A 13,352-nucleotide genomic window follows, 5' to 3' on the forward strand; every position below is an offset into this window, starting at 1 on the left:
GCCAAGTAGACTTTTGGTGAGTGGGAGTCCGAGTACTTTGTAAGGGTATATGCCAGAAAACAGAAAGGAAAACTAGAAAAAATCGTGAGGCAGGACACAGAAAAGGGAACAAGAAGAGAGAGGCAGAGAGAGGCAGAGAGAGGGTAAACGAGGTGGAAAATGCGAGGAGGTCAACCCGAAAAGATTCTCGTTTGCTACTCTGCACTGGGGGAAAGGTAAGGGGAAGTGAGGTGCTGATACCATGTACCAGCTAGCTCGCTCAGCAAGCCACTCTTCCGAGTCCGAGGGAGCTCGGGACTGACTAAGTAGAGTTTTGCTGAGTCTTAGCCCCAGAGAGGCCCGGATGATCGGAACATTTGTGAGTCTAGAGTCCGAGTGAGCCCGGCTGAGTAGAATATTCGTGAGTCTCAGTGCGAATGATTATAAGCGACAAAAAAAAAAGTATTTTGTGAGTGAGTCTGAGTGAGTTTCCTTTGTTTTGCAGACCTATACGTTGGCGCCTGAGTTCCTTCTAGTAAATTTCCCAGGAAAGCCTGAGCCTATGGCGCCGTGCTTACTCGAAACTCCACAGCGTGACGCGCACACGCTTTCGTCGCTGTCGAGATTCACGCGAGAGAGACGACGGCAAAACAAGAAAAAAGCTCGCACGCTAAATAACAACAAAAGAACACGCGGTCCATACCGGCAGACACGTTTGCTTACGCTCTGACGGGCAACCCGCGTTCGCCAGGGGGCGCTGCGGCGCTCAGCGTGGCGCTATACGTGGCGCTGCACTTAGGCCTGCGGCGCACCCGACAAGCTGTTGCGCCGGATGTTAACGAGCAAACAGCGGGCTTGGCAGTGCTCTCTCTTTTCAAGCGGGGCACGAGTTCGGTAAGGCACTGCCTCTCTTCTCGACCTGGGACGAACAAGGAGCGGCGGCCCGGCGCCATTCGCCACTCGAGTCGAGACGTACCCCCGCCGCGCGTCTCTCTACAGTTCTGTGCATCGGCGCCTGAACTTCAGACCCGTGCGGTGCAGGATATTATTCTCAATCGTAATTCGGAACCGAAATTATCGGAACCGTTTCGTAAGTGCACAAAGACACCTTTCTGCAGACGTTATTTGCCGAACTTGTGGGGCAAGCTTTACTGCACGAACAATTTTTTCTTTCCCTTATGAGATTGAAAACGCTGGAAAAGATTAAAAATCGTGAAGAAACCATGTGCAAGAAACAAGCTGCCTGATGTAGAACTACATAGCACCTCATCTTCGTTTGAACCATGACCGATACCGCCGTTAGGCATGCAAATGAACATTGCAAAGAAGTGGACTTGTGAATTACAATGTTTCTGAGCGAAGAGCGAGGGAAGCACACTTTTTGAAAGAGACCTGGTACCCTATTTCATTGTGTCTTAGTTTGGGCTCCTCCGTTGTTATGCGTGGTTCACGCATATTTACTAAGTTTGGTGTTTTTAGCACGTGCGCGGACCAAACGCACAGACTGTATACATGCATCGCCACAACTTCAGTTTACTCAGCTGCACCGAGGCCCGCAATTATTTAACTACAATATTGTTTCTTCAGATTAGCTCTTCACAAGGTTTATTGTGTTCCTCGTACTCGTTCAGTTAGTGCATATCTACTGCGAATAGTGAGAATGGGCAATAAATGACGCAGCGTTGCAATAACGGTGGTAAATTGAGATTTTATAGCGCTAGTAGCGGATTCGCTACGTAGCAAGATTTGTTAAGTTCACCTCTGCTGGCTTGACTGGCTCTGTTCCGAATTCTGGTCTCACTGCACACAACTGTCGAGTGTTCATTCTATATATCCGTAGTGTGATGCTTGCCCAAACCTTTGCCTCTGATGCAGCCAGACAGAAGCCAGCTTGGCGCCACCTGAACGGCCAGAGCTGCCCTTCATTCTCTGGCGATGCTTTTCTTGAAGGTTACGCACACGGTCAGACCATTTCGAAAGCGAATGAGCGCACTTCACCCCATTGCGCCGGCAACATTAAACTGAACGTCGCTTCTCTTCTTTATTTTATTAAGATGCGTGTGCGTGTGCGTGTGCGTGCGTGCGTGCGTGCGTGTGCGTGTGTGCGTGCGTGTGCATGCGTGTGTGTGTGTGTGTTGCGTGCGTGCGTGCGTGCGTGCTCATTATTCTTCATATCGGCCAAGAAATTCACTACACAAAACATGTTGGACCTTATACCCATCGCGCTTAGTGGCGGGACCACTTAACAAAAGCATATTTTTTTCATTTACAACAATGTAAGATATGACGCGCAGCCTAGTATATATTTGCGAAGCGAAACGCACCCTAGTTTTCTGTCTGGTATTAATACTTAGAAAAACAAAGATCGTTCTGATGCACAAGGTCCTATACACCTTCGAAAATGCTCCTCCTCCTCCTCCTCCTCCTCCTCCTCCTCCTCCTCCTCTTCCTCCTCCTCCTCCTGTCTAGTTCCCGTTTCCCTTCTTATGCTACAGGCGGTTTCCAATGTTGATTCTTAAGTGCATTTGTGATAAATGTCGTACATTTGGGAAAACTTTTTTTCTGATTGCTATCGTCGCTCTCTCCCGGTGGTCGTGTGTGAATTATTCGTAAACTTCGCATAATAATTCGTCAGAATTATGTGTCACGGGACGTGAAAGCAAGTAATGGCGGGAGCTTAGCCGGCGGTTAAACAGAAAAGAAACATGGAAGTGCCAAGTTCAGTCTAGCATCAATTCAGAGCTTTGCGCTTTTCGATCGCAACCATTAAATATAACTTCCTCGCCGCTCCATGAGGCCATTAACGCATTTCAAAAGCAGAATAAATCAACTTACCGCCTGAGACCGATCGCAAGCTCTAAAGGACACTTATCAGCGGATTTCCGGAATTTCGTAATCGCACCAGCACCATCGTCGATGCATATATTACCGCGATCACCGCGTCTCTACATCTCCCCCGCTTACATCGTGTTATATCTATCTCGGTTTCGTAAATCTGCGGATCTCTCAAGTGTTTTAAAAGAAAAAAAAAGTTGATAATAACACACCGCAGAACCAAGGTAAGCTCGAGGCATATTTTTCCGAGCTTCCATGGCTCTGGGACGATAGATGACTCGTCCGAACCTCAATTCGTGGTGCATTTGCGCTGACCTGAGCCCACGCGTATACTACGAGTCCGCCATTCCTATATGTGCGATCCAACAGCGGTTGGCACGCATACACGCATGCACATGCGCAAGCGCTTCGACGACAGGAACCATTTCTTTTCCCTGCATCGCAGCCGGAGTGAGGCTTAGAAGAAACTCTGGGTGCCCGCAAGCATGGCTCACCGATCTTTTTTCGCCGCTCGTATAGAACGTGTGTGGCCTCCGCCCCGAAAAAAAGAGTGAGGAAAGCTGCCCGCGGCTGACATTGCTCGATACGTGCAACAGCCCCCCCTCCACCCTCCTATATAGGGCCTTCCGCCCCATGCCACCAAGAAGGGCGTGGTTCCCCACTTTCACGAAAAACACCTGTTTCCTCCGGGACACGTGATGTGTTTCGAGCCACGTTCTGCGCGTCTCTCGAGAGATATATAGGCTGCCGCGTAAGCGGCATTCCGCAGCGCGATGTGTGCCAGCGAGGTTGGTTTTTTCTCGCGCTTTCTTGCACTTTTGCCAGCGAGGTTGGTTTCTTGCCGCGGCGTATGAGAAAGAAAGGAAGGAAGGAAAACGGCGAGGGACGAGTGATGTCGGCGAATGAATCCTCAAAAGAGGCGATCCCTCTCTTACTGCAGAGCTAGCTGGTCGCTGTCTCTCCCCAGAGCTTTAAGTGCGTTGCATTCCCAGTGCGTACACGAACTAAGGCGGCTTCATGCACTTCCACGGGATTTCTGAAAACATTTCTCCTTGCCGCCAACGTGAAGAGGCTTGTGTGGTGCTGACAGTTGTCGCTATTTCTTTTTTTTTTTTCTCTCTCTGCGCGCGCTCAATTTATGCATAGTCACCAACACTGTCTTAACAGTCACGACGGACGACACGACAGCTTATCTCTATGTCACAAAAAACGACCCGACTGAAGCGAGCGCCCTCCCGGTCGGTCTCTTCTTCCGCTTTCACTGAATTAGAACCGACACCGTACGGTTATGTTGCACCTTAGCTATATAATGCCATTCAAATATGGATTCAAGGAGGTTCCCGAGCATTTCTGCATATGTGCAGCTCCTTGTGGTTAGTTGGTCAGTGCGTCAGTGATTTAGCTAGCTAATTGGTTAGTTAGTTGGTTAGTCAGTCAGTCAGCCAGTCAGTCAGCTAACCAGTTAGTAAGCCAATCAGTCAGTCAGCTAAGCAGTCAGTCAGTCAGTCAGTCAGCTAATCAGTTAGTTAGTTAGTTAGTTAGTTAGTTAGTTAGTTAGTTAGTTAGTTAGTTAGTTAGTTAGTTAGTTAGCTAGCTAGAATTTACATGAAGTGTTTGTGTTTTTAGTTTGTTATCATGGTCGTTGTTCCGCATAATCGACCCAGTTTTGAGCATTACTTCGCTAAAATTATCGCGGTGCCTCTCCAGCCGTTTTGATAAGCGAGAGAGAAAGGGGTTCTTCAATGCATCCTGGAGAGCTTTGCCTAACGCCACGCCTATAGCATGCTATATTGCAGACAGGTACCCACCGTGGCACACCAGTGCACATTTCGCTGCTCAGCATGTGATCGTGGATTCGACCCTGCCCTGCCACGTACGAGGGCCACATTTCCATAGGGGCTACATGCAGTGTGCTCGTGCACTTGGATTTAAGTGCACGTTAAAGAACTACTGGTCGCCAAAATAAATCCGGAGTCTCTTACTGCGACGTGCACGCCCGGTAATCAAATCGTAATTTTGGCACGTAAAACCCAGGATTTTCTTTTTTTTTATCACTCCAAATGGGTACGATGAAAAAGGCAATGATACGCACGCTGGATGACGATACACAACAAGCGTAAAACGCACCGCAACGCTCGACAAATTAATGTACCTCATTGAGACCAGCGTATCTATGCATCCTTCATAAGAAATAGGCCCCGTGACGCGGTGAAATATTAACAGTCTTCAAGACTGGATTTAGCGCATCATTAACTGATCGAGAGATTCATCGCTTTCATTTCCTTGTCATCACCATGCATTGTAGTAAGAGAATTCAGTCGTTGTTTGATCCTCTAGAAACGCAGCACTTGTGTCGAACAAGAACTTAAAATTAAGTTATGTTATTTTACTTGTCAGAACTACGATGTGATTATGAGGCACGCAGTAGTGGAGGACCATAACTGCGCACGACGAAAACACGAATGTCCCACTTCATCGTTCTGTGTGCACGGATTGTAGTGCGTAATTCTTAAGTGCGCAATTACGCAGATAGTGTTATGCAATCTGTCAAAGCAAAACTACAAGCCCTGAAAATTTTCTTATGCGACTGTCTTAATTGCCTGCAGATGGATCACTATTGTGTTCCTGGAAGGCTTACAGAGACACCTTTGGGACACTTAACGGTACTGCATGGATATATATATATATATATATATATATATATATATATATATATATATATATATATATATATATATATATATATATATAATAGAGAGAGAGAGGAGGGAACTAGACCTTGTTCAGCTAGGTTAGGTTAGCGGAGGAGCCCTCCACACGTGTGTACATAGAGAGAAACGAGAAGAAAGGGGAGTTAACCGAGGGGCCTGATTTTTATTAATCATATCGTAAGAAGCCAACAAACATTGTGACCAAGGATTACACCGAGGAAATTAATTACTCGTGCTTAATCAATGAATTTAAGGAAAGATAAATTAATGGAAATTAAACTGGGTAAAAAAACAACTTGCCGCAGGTGGGGAACGATCCCGCGTCATCGCATTACGCGTGCGATGCTCTACCAATTGAGCTACCGCGGCGCCGCTTTCCCACCCACTTTCTTGGGTATTTGTGTTTCCTACTAGAACACTGGAAGCGCACAGCCAGTGCTAACACTCACAAATCTTGGCGGCTGATGTGGAACATCCTTTACGAGTACGTGATCTTTTTGGGTGAAGGCAACTGGCCAATAAACGCACACATGCCACCTGAAGGCATCAATGTTGCCGGATGCGAAAACCTCGTTATGTAATAAACGAGAAGAAAGGGAGTTAACCGAGGGGCCTGATTTTTATTACTCGTATCATAAGAAGCAAACAAACATTGTCACCAAGGGCTACATAGGGAAAGTTACCTGTGCTTAATAAATGAATTAAAGAAATGATAAATTAATGAAAAAAAAAAGTGGATGAAAAAAAGAAACTTGCCGAAGGTGAGGAACGATCCCACGTCTTCGCATTAAGACGTGGGATCGTTCCCCACCTGCGGCAAGTTGTTTTTTCATCCACTTTAATTTTCATTAATTTATCATTTCTTTAGTTCATTTATTAAGCACAGGTAACTTCCCCTTTGTAGCCCTCGGTGACAATGTTTGTTGACTTCTTATGACATGATATGTAGAGAGAAGACGTTTATGTAAACTATTACTGCCGGTCCCGCGAGGACATCTACAAACAGACCGTGTTCACGGCGACGTCACGTAGCTGTCAGGAGTTTGCCGCTGCATCGCGCGCACGGGCTGAAAACGCCTGTAAATATCCAAGCTCGCGATGACCGCGATGCCTGGGCATCTATATGCAAATCAGCAATACACTCCTCCGTACACACATTGCGTGGCTGCCTGATCGGTGAGCTAAACCATGAAGCTGCAACCGTTCTCCTACGCTTTCAAAGCGAGAGAGAGAGAGAGGAGTGAGGCAGGGAGGGGGGGGGGGAACAAGAAGTAGCTATGGAGAGAGCGCGAGGAGGCCACGATACGGCGCGCGCTTTACAAGAACTCACGCGCACGGTCTGGCGGCGCGTGAGTTATGGCGAAGGCGACGCACAGCCTACCCCGTTCTCGCCGCGAACTGCCGCTGGCCGTCCGCCCCGCGGTCGGCGTATCGCGCGCCCGCTCCGCGCCGCACAGCGGCCTCTGGCGGAGGTATAGGGCAGGCAGGGCCTACCCTCGTGCCTACCTCGCCTTCGGCCTGCCTGAAGAAGAAACGCGATAGAAGAAGAAGAAAGAATAAACCGGGGGTCTGCGCGCGCAGTCTCTAGCGTAGCCGCTGGGAGCGTCACCGAGACAGGGTGGTAATTACGCGCGCGGGGACCACCGCATCCCCCAGATTAAGACGAAGTAGCGCCCCCTAATGGATCGAGCCGGAAACTTCTCGGCGGCGGCGGCGGAGGACCTCACCCAACGGAGAGGAGACGGCCGGGCCGCTAATCATACGCGCGGATCACGCGAGGCATCATCGCGTGCGTGGCTTACGCGCGCTGCCAGAACCACATCAGCACGCCCGGGTTGCCCCTCTCTTTCTCTCTCTCTCCCAGACTAACCATTAGATCAATTAGAATCAGTATGTAATGAATTGCGTAATGACGCCGCCTAGCCTTCCCCCTTCCGCGCCATCGCATGTACCGGCCGTACGCACTCCAGCCTTCTTTCGGGACCCGGAACAAGACTGTACCTCTCGTCGAACCCGCTTGGGGCCATACGGTGCCGAAGTCTCCTCGTCCCAAAGTACGCAGACAGTGGACGTGCTTGCGTGGGTTGTGTGGCGAACATCGGCAGCAAGTGCAAGGTGATCTCATGGCCGAAGGTGGTGGGCACATTTAGTAAGTGGTTTAACTGCAAGCTGGTGATGTGTTGGAGAAAAAGAAAGAAAGAGAGAAAACTTCAGCAATAATTGTTTTAGCTCCGTTACTAGCAAAACAACGAGAAACTCCGGGCTGGCTCAGTCCACTTGTCGGTGATAGCTGTGTTATTTTGCTTGCTAATTTCCACGCACAGCCTCTTCTGCTTCGTCATCCAAACATTAAATGCATTGTTTGGCCATTTTAATCCTGGGAAGGACTGCCATTATAAGAATGGTGACTGTCAGCGTGGCTTGGCTGACCAAACCAAGGCTTGTCAGACATCATTATTTGTCGTGCATTTATTGATGAAGCCAAAATCGCTTTGTTGTTTAGTTTATAATTCCCACTTTGCTAATGGCGCGTGACGTCTCCTGTGCGACTGGCTCACTCGATGTCTCACCCTACGCTCTGGGCTTTCACAATTGTCTTCCCATCCATTCGGCACATGAGGCCTTTTAAACTAACTGCACAGCATTTGCTATTTTCCGGCATCTTTACATAAAGGCATTGGAATTCTTCATATTAGTGCAAGAGAGGGTGGGGTCGCAGAGCCTATCGATATCACATTGTATCAGCCAAGCCGTATTGCGCCGAGTTTTATATCCAAGATAAAAAAAAAGATAGCTTTTCAAAAATGGTTTGGTTGTTCGTTGGCGCGTGGACTAGTGAATGTTGGTTTAGATAGGGAAATAGGACTGGTTTTTAGATCCCCAAATGTTTATAGTAACGCCTGCTCATCACTTTAAGGATGGCGTCTTCCAGGTGGCTAACTTATCTGGGCAGTGTCAATTAAACTCTGAGTTACTGCATTATTTAGCAATGTTTAGATATTTCAAGCTGGTAACGTCAGCATGGTACGTGCATAAAATACCTTTTAGTCAGCATCAATATGCTTTTTGCCTGCGAATAAAACTAACGAAAACAATATTTTGCGATCGTGCCCGCACATAACATAAATTTCACGAAGAACTAAACCAACAGATAATAACTTCTTTTGTATTCAAACGGAGTTCTACTTTCCGGTCCTATCTTGCACCTCTAATTGGGCTTTGCAGATAATATATGTGGATAGGCGAACAAAATTTGCCTGAGAGACTGCAGCGATCCACCGAGCATGTGAAGGAGCCTTATCGATCAATTTTTTATTGCCAAGTTTCATGCGCATTTTTCTTTCCATATATCGCTGTCATTTTTCCTGAGTGCCTTTATTATTATTTTTTTCCTGAGTTCTTCAAACACGATTTTGCTTTGTTAATAGCTGTTAAAACGACGGTTCAATGCATTGGTTCAAAGCATCTACTTATACAGATATTAAACAAACGTTCCGGCTGCAAGCTTAGTTGATCAACTCGCAGGCTGATAAACCGTTATCTGTTCCCCGCATTCTGGGAAACGGCCGCCAAGAGTCTACATTCTCATATCACCTACCTGTGGGAGACGCGCCTATATATATCTGCAAAAGACAGCTGGCGATGTATATGGACAAATATTATGGCGCAGAGTCAATCATGAGTGTCTTGCGGAATGGAGCATACTTGAAGAGAGAGTGAGATAAATACTTTATTTCTCAAATAAAGATCAACTCAAAATTATGTCTTAGCTATAGTATTATACCGCATCGCCGCTTTGATAAATTTTTCCACACGTACTTGGCCCTCACAGGTTATGTTGTCCGAGTCGGCCACTTAGCCATGGGTGTGAAGGAAATTAATGAACTGAAAAGTGTGGGCAGTGGAGGACCCGCCGTTGTTGGGCACTGCCTTATAGTGTATGTCCTTGAAAGTTGTTAAGCTGAAATCAGCCAAACGTAAGGAAAGCTGATAACTTATCATTTCAAATGTAAGCTGTTTCAATGTGCCGATAATACAGCAATCGCACTTCAGGTGTCTCACGGCACGAAAAAGGACAAAATTCTTCAAACGAACATTAACAAAATATTGGAGGGTTGTACTGGATATTAAATTTATGTAAAGCTTCAGACAACGAAGCTCAATTGTCTTTTTAGAAAGTAATCGTAAGGTTATTTCTCTTCGGTTTGATCCACGCCGCATTGCAACGGGGGCGGAATGCAATAAACGCTCGTGCACCGTTCACTGAGTAGACGTTAAAGAACCTGAGGTGGCGGAAATTAATCCGGACTCTCCCAATAGGACGTGCCTCATAACCAGATGGTGTTTTGGGCACACGAAACCGCATAGTCAACTTTTTATAAGGTTATTTCTATTCGACTACCTATATATCTTCATTTTTTTTTAAATGTACCCCTGGTAAATGTAAATATATCTTTGCAGTGCGGGTATGTTGTCAGTGCACTTTGATACTTTGTTTTAATGATACTTTACGTAGTTGTTGCGGTTTACTGATGTCTTTAAATGCTTTGTGGCTACTGCTACTATACATGCGGCACAACTTGAGAGAAAAAAAATACAAGTCTAACTAATAGCCTAACCATGCGGGGAAATTTAAGTCGGTATAATGAAGGATTCCGCTCACCCGACGCTACTCCTTCCTTATCATCGTCATTCACGGGCGGCTGATCCCGATGATAACACTTATCGCACCATTTTGTCAAAAAAATTTCAACGTGAACGCGACAACGATACGCGTTACGCCGAATGACCTCTGGTATCGAATTTTGAAATCGATTACTGCATTCAAATCTTGTCGAGAACGCCCGGGCCACTTCATACGAGAAGCAAGGCTTAGGCACGGGCCATTTGGTATTCTTTATAGAGCAGTATTGAAGCTCAACAAGCAGGCGGCTACAACGCTTGTTCGTATTTCCCCTGGTCGCCCGCGTCGTCTTTTCGCATTCCACCTCTGCTCAACCATAGAAGGAGGGTGCTTGAAGTTCTTTTGCGCAGGTGTGTGCTATATTTATTAGTGCGATAAGCCCAGAATCCGGGTACCTTGTGTAACAGCATTGCGAACTAAGGTTGCCAACTCTTGGGTGTATGTAGTCGGGAAGGGTGAGGGGGGGGGGGGGGGGGGCTAGTAGGGAGAAGGGATGACGGCTACGACTGACCTTGTCAGTGCCAGGAGCCGCCAGTCTCTATGCGCAACAAACTTGCACAAATTGTTTTTAGCCCAACCGTGTCGTGATTTACGACAAGAAAGATTACTGACATGGCTATGAGTACAGATAGAGGCACTGCGAGCGGCCAGGGTCTACGAGAGAATGATAGAATCGCGACAAAAGCGAAACCGCCTCTATGTTTATGACTATGCAACGGCTGACAAAAGAGAAGAATGTGCAACCAAGCTGTCAGGAATTATGAAAATGAAACCTGGTTTATTGATTTTTATTAAGTACAAAAAAATGAAATATTCCGGACATTTGACCGTCCCGCCTGGGTCATGTGGAACCGGGATATACTTACTCACGAGGAGTTGCCCGCTAAAATTGTGACGGTTGGCAACCCTATATATTATGAACCCGGCTCCTGGCAGGACCTCAACTCACAAAACCTTTCTTACGGAAAAAAACTGTCCGTGAGTATACAAATGCACGTAACTATTTCATAGCCATGGCTCCTGCCCCTATTGTGAAGCTCTTACATATACCGAATGCAGTATAACATAGTTCTGGACAGCTCATGCATTTACTGTCTTTCACCGTATATCTCTATAGCTTGCAGGCGCTTGGCCTACGTAAGGGTATCGAAATTTCAAAACCCGCCAGGTACGTTAAGAAACAGTGAGGCGCCTGTGGGACACGGCTTCTCCTACATCGCCTTCCGCAGCGAGACATGCGCCAGCTATCTCGTATGTTCTTTGATATCTCCGGCCTCGCTGTTTTTTGTAGGTTTACACCGTATACTGCTATCTGTAATGTGTCCTGGCTTTAGTGATCTAGGCTATACGATCCGCCCCTTGTCTACGCTGTTTATTACTCGGCGCCAAAGTTCGGTCCTACGAAGCTCTCTAGAAGAAAGTAGCGGCAAGTTTCCACGTGAGTGACGCGAATAGTTTCCCTTAATCGATGGATGAAAGCAGCGTGAAAAGTACTGTTCTAATCGGAGGGGTGCCTCGAGCAAGCTCTAAGGCGTGCTCGTATCTTAGCAGCAAGCACATGTAGCGCCACAAGCGCTTTGTTCTTCCTTTCCCGCAGCAGTATCCCTAGCTCAGATGAACCGACGTCAACTCACCGAAGTGTCGGCGTTGCCCCATTTCTTTTCCTTGACAATCAATCTGTTGTTGCTTTCAGGCAGCGTGATCCCATCTGTCTAAGCTATAGCAAAAAGACAGAGACTTGAAGCGTTCAATAGTGGCCGAGCAAAATAAGAGTAAGCCTGTAGTCAACGCTTTGACAAGAGTACCTGTTTTTGTCAGGGCAAACACATTTGTTGCCTCCTGACGAAGATTAGTTGCCTCCTGACGAAGATAGTACATGACCGGGGTGGTTGGAGAAGTATGGGAGAAGCCTTTGCCCTGCAGTGGGCGTAACAAGGCTGCTGATGATGATGATAATGATGACGATGATGAGTTCCCTTGCCGAAACGCTGGCTCCATGCTGAGTATTATCTTGTTTGCTCATTGCTGGTCGCGTCAATATATCTTGCCCATGTGCTGAAGAAGAAGTAGGAGGAAAAAGAAATTTTCAATTTTCGGCTTGTTTTCCGAGGTTACAAATTCATAACGAGATCTATAGATAATGTAATACAACCTAACGTATTGGTCTGTGGGCCTGTCGTGGTTATGTCTGCATGTGTCGTTTGCTGCCTCCGCAAGATTGACCTTTTCGACAAATTAAATTATCACTGCAGAGTTGTTTGCCATGAGTCGGCCTCTACTCTTCCTGGGTTCATGGCTGAATTTTGAATTTCCTAAATATATTTTTTAAGAATAGTTTGTTGTATAGGAACTCCTGCAGCGTATGTGCTAAGATTATATGCACTCCAGAGTGAAATATAAGCAATGTACTTCACAAAGAAAGTGAAAAAAAAATTTACTCGTCCTGGTTTCTTATGTATTTATTATTATTATTCTATGGCAAAGCTGCTGCTTCATGCAATGATTCAATGCTTTAGCTTTATTGGTATTCGGCTCTCGTGGCTTTGTCTGGATGACTGTTGAGAAGTGTTCCTTGGGCAATTAAATCCTTCGGTGACTCTCTTTTATCCTCATAAAGTGAGATATCGCGAATAATTTCCTCTTACACGCGAATTCGCATAATAAATCCTATCGAGACAACAAGCTTTTGAGCTTGAATAATGCTGACCTGCGTCAAGGGCACGGAATGTGACGACACGTCAGTGGTCGGCCTGTTATCGCCCAGAAATTAATAGAACTGCATCATTATTATTATTATTATTTTCTTTTGTTGCAGCGACCGCGCCGGAGTACAACAGAAATTCATGTTGGCTTTTGTCATTACACGACCGCCGAAAAATTATTTCAATTTAATTTCTTCAATTCCATGTGAAGTGCCGAGTCTTTTCAAAAATTCAGTGTTCCTAAACGTACCCCATTTGCAGTCGGTATGTGCAACTGCGAACAATAAAAGATATAGATACCGCACCATAAAGTGTATATATAGGCAAGTTCGTGTACCAGCTCAGCAGAACAGATGTATACGTGCTTCATGTTCCAAAGAGGCGCAACCCGCCGCGACAATGACCATGCAGAGCGACAGCTTTGCGGAGTTACTCCGATCA

The 13,352-nt window shown here is 46.4% G+C and overlaps 1 protein-coding gene and 1 non-coding gene across 2 annotated transcripts in view; one reads left to right on the forward strand and one right to left on the reverse strand.

Moving 5' to 3' along the window:
• The window catches only part of LOC139060066 (enoyl-[acyl-carrier-protein] reductase, mitochondrial-like), a 437,551-nt gene that overhangs the window by 242,093 nt on the left and 182,106 nt on the right, over positions 1-13,352 (forward strand). The gene's annotated exons all lie outside the window — the stretch shown is intronic.
• Positions 5,823-5,894, reverse strand: TRNAT-CGU (transfer RNA threonine (anticodon CGU)). The gene has a single exon. It is a non-coding gene; the product is annotated as a tRNA-Thr (tRNA).

Source organism: Dermacentor albipictus, chromosome 5 (assembly GCF_038994185.2).
Source record: "Dermacentor albipictus isolate Rhodes 1998 colony chromosome 5, USDA_Dalb.pri_finalv2, whole genome shotgun sequence".
NCBI lineage: Eukaryota > Metazoa > Arthropoda > Arachnida > Ixodida > Ixodidae > Dermacentor > Dermacentor albipictus.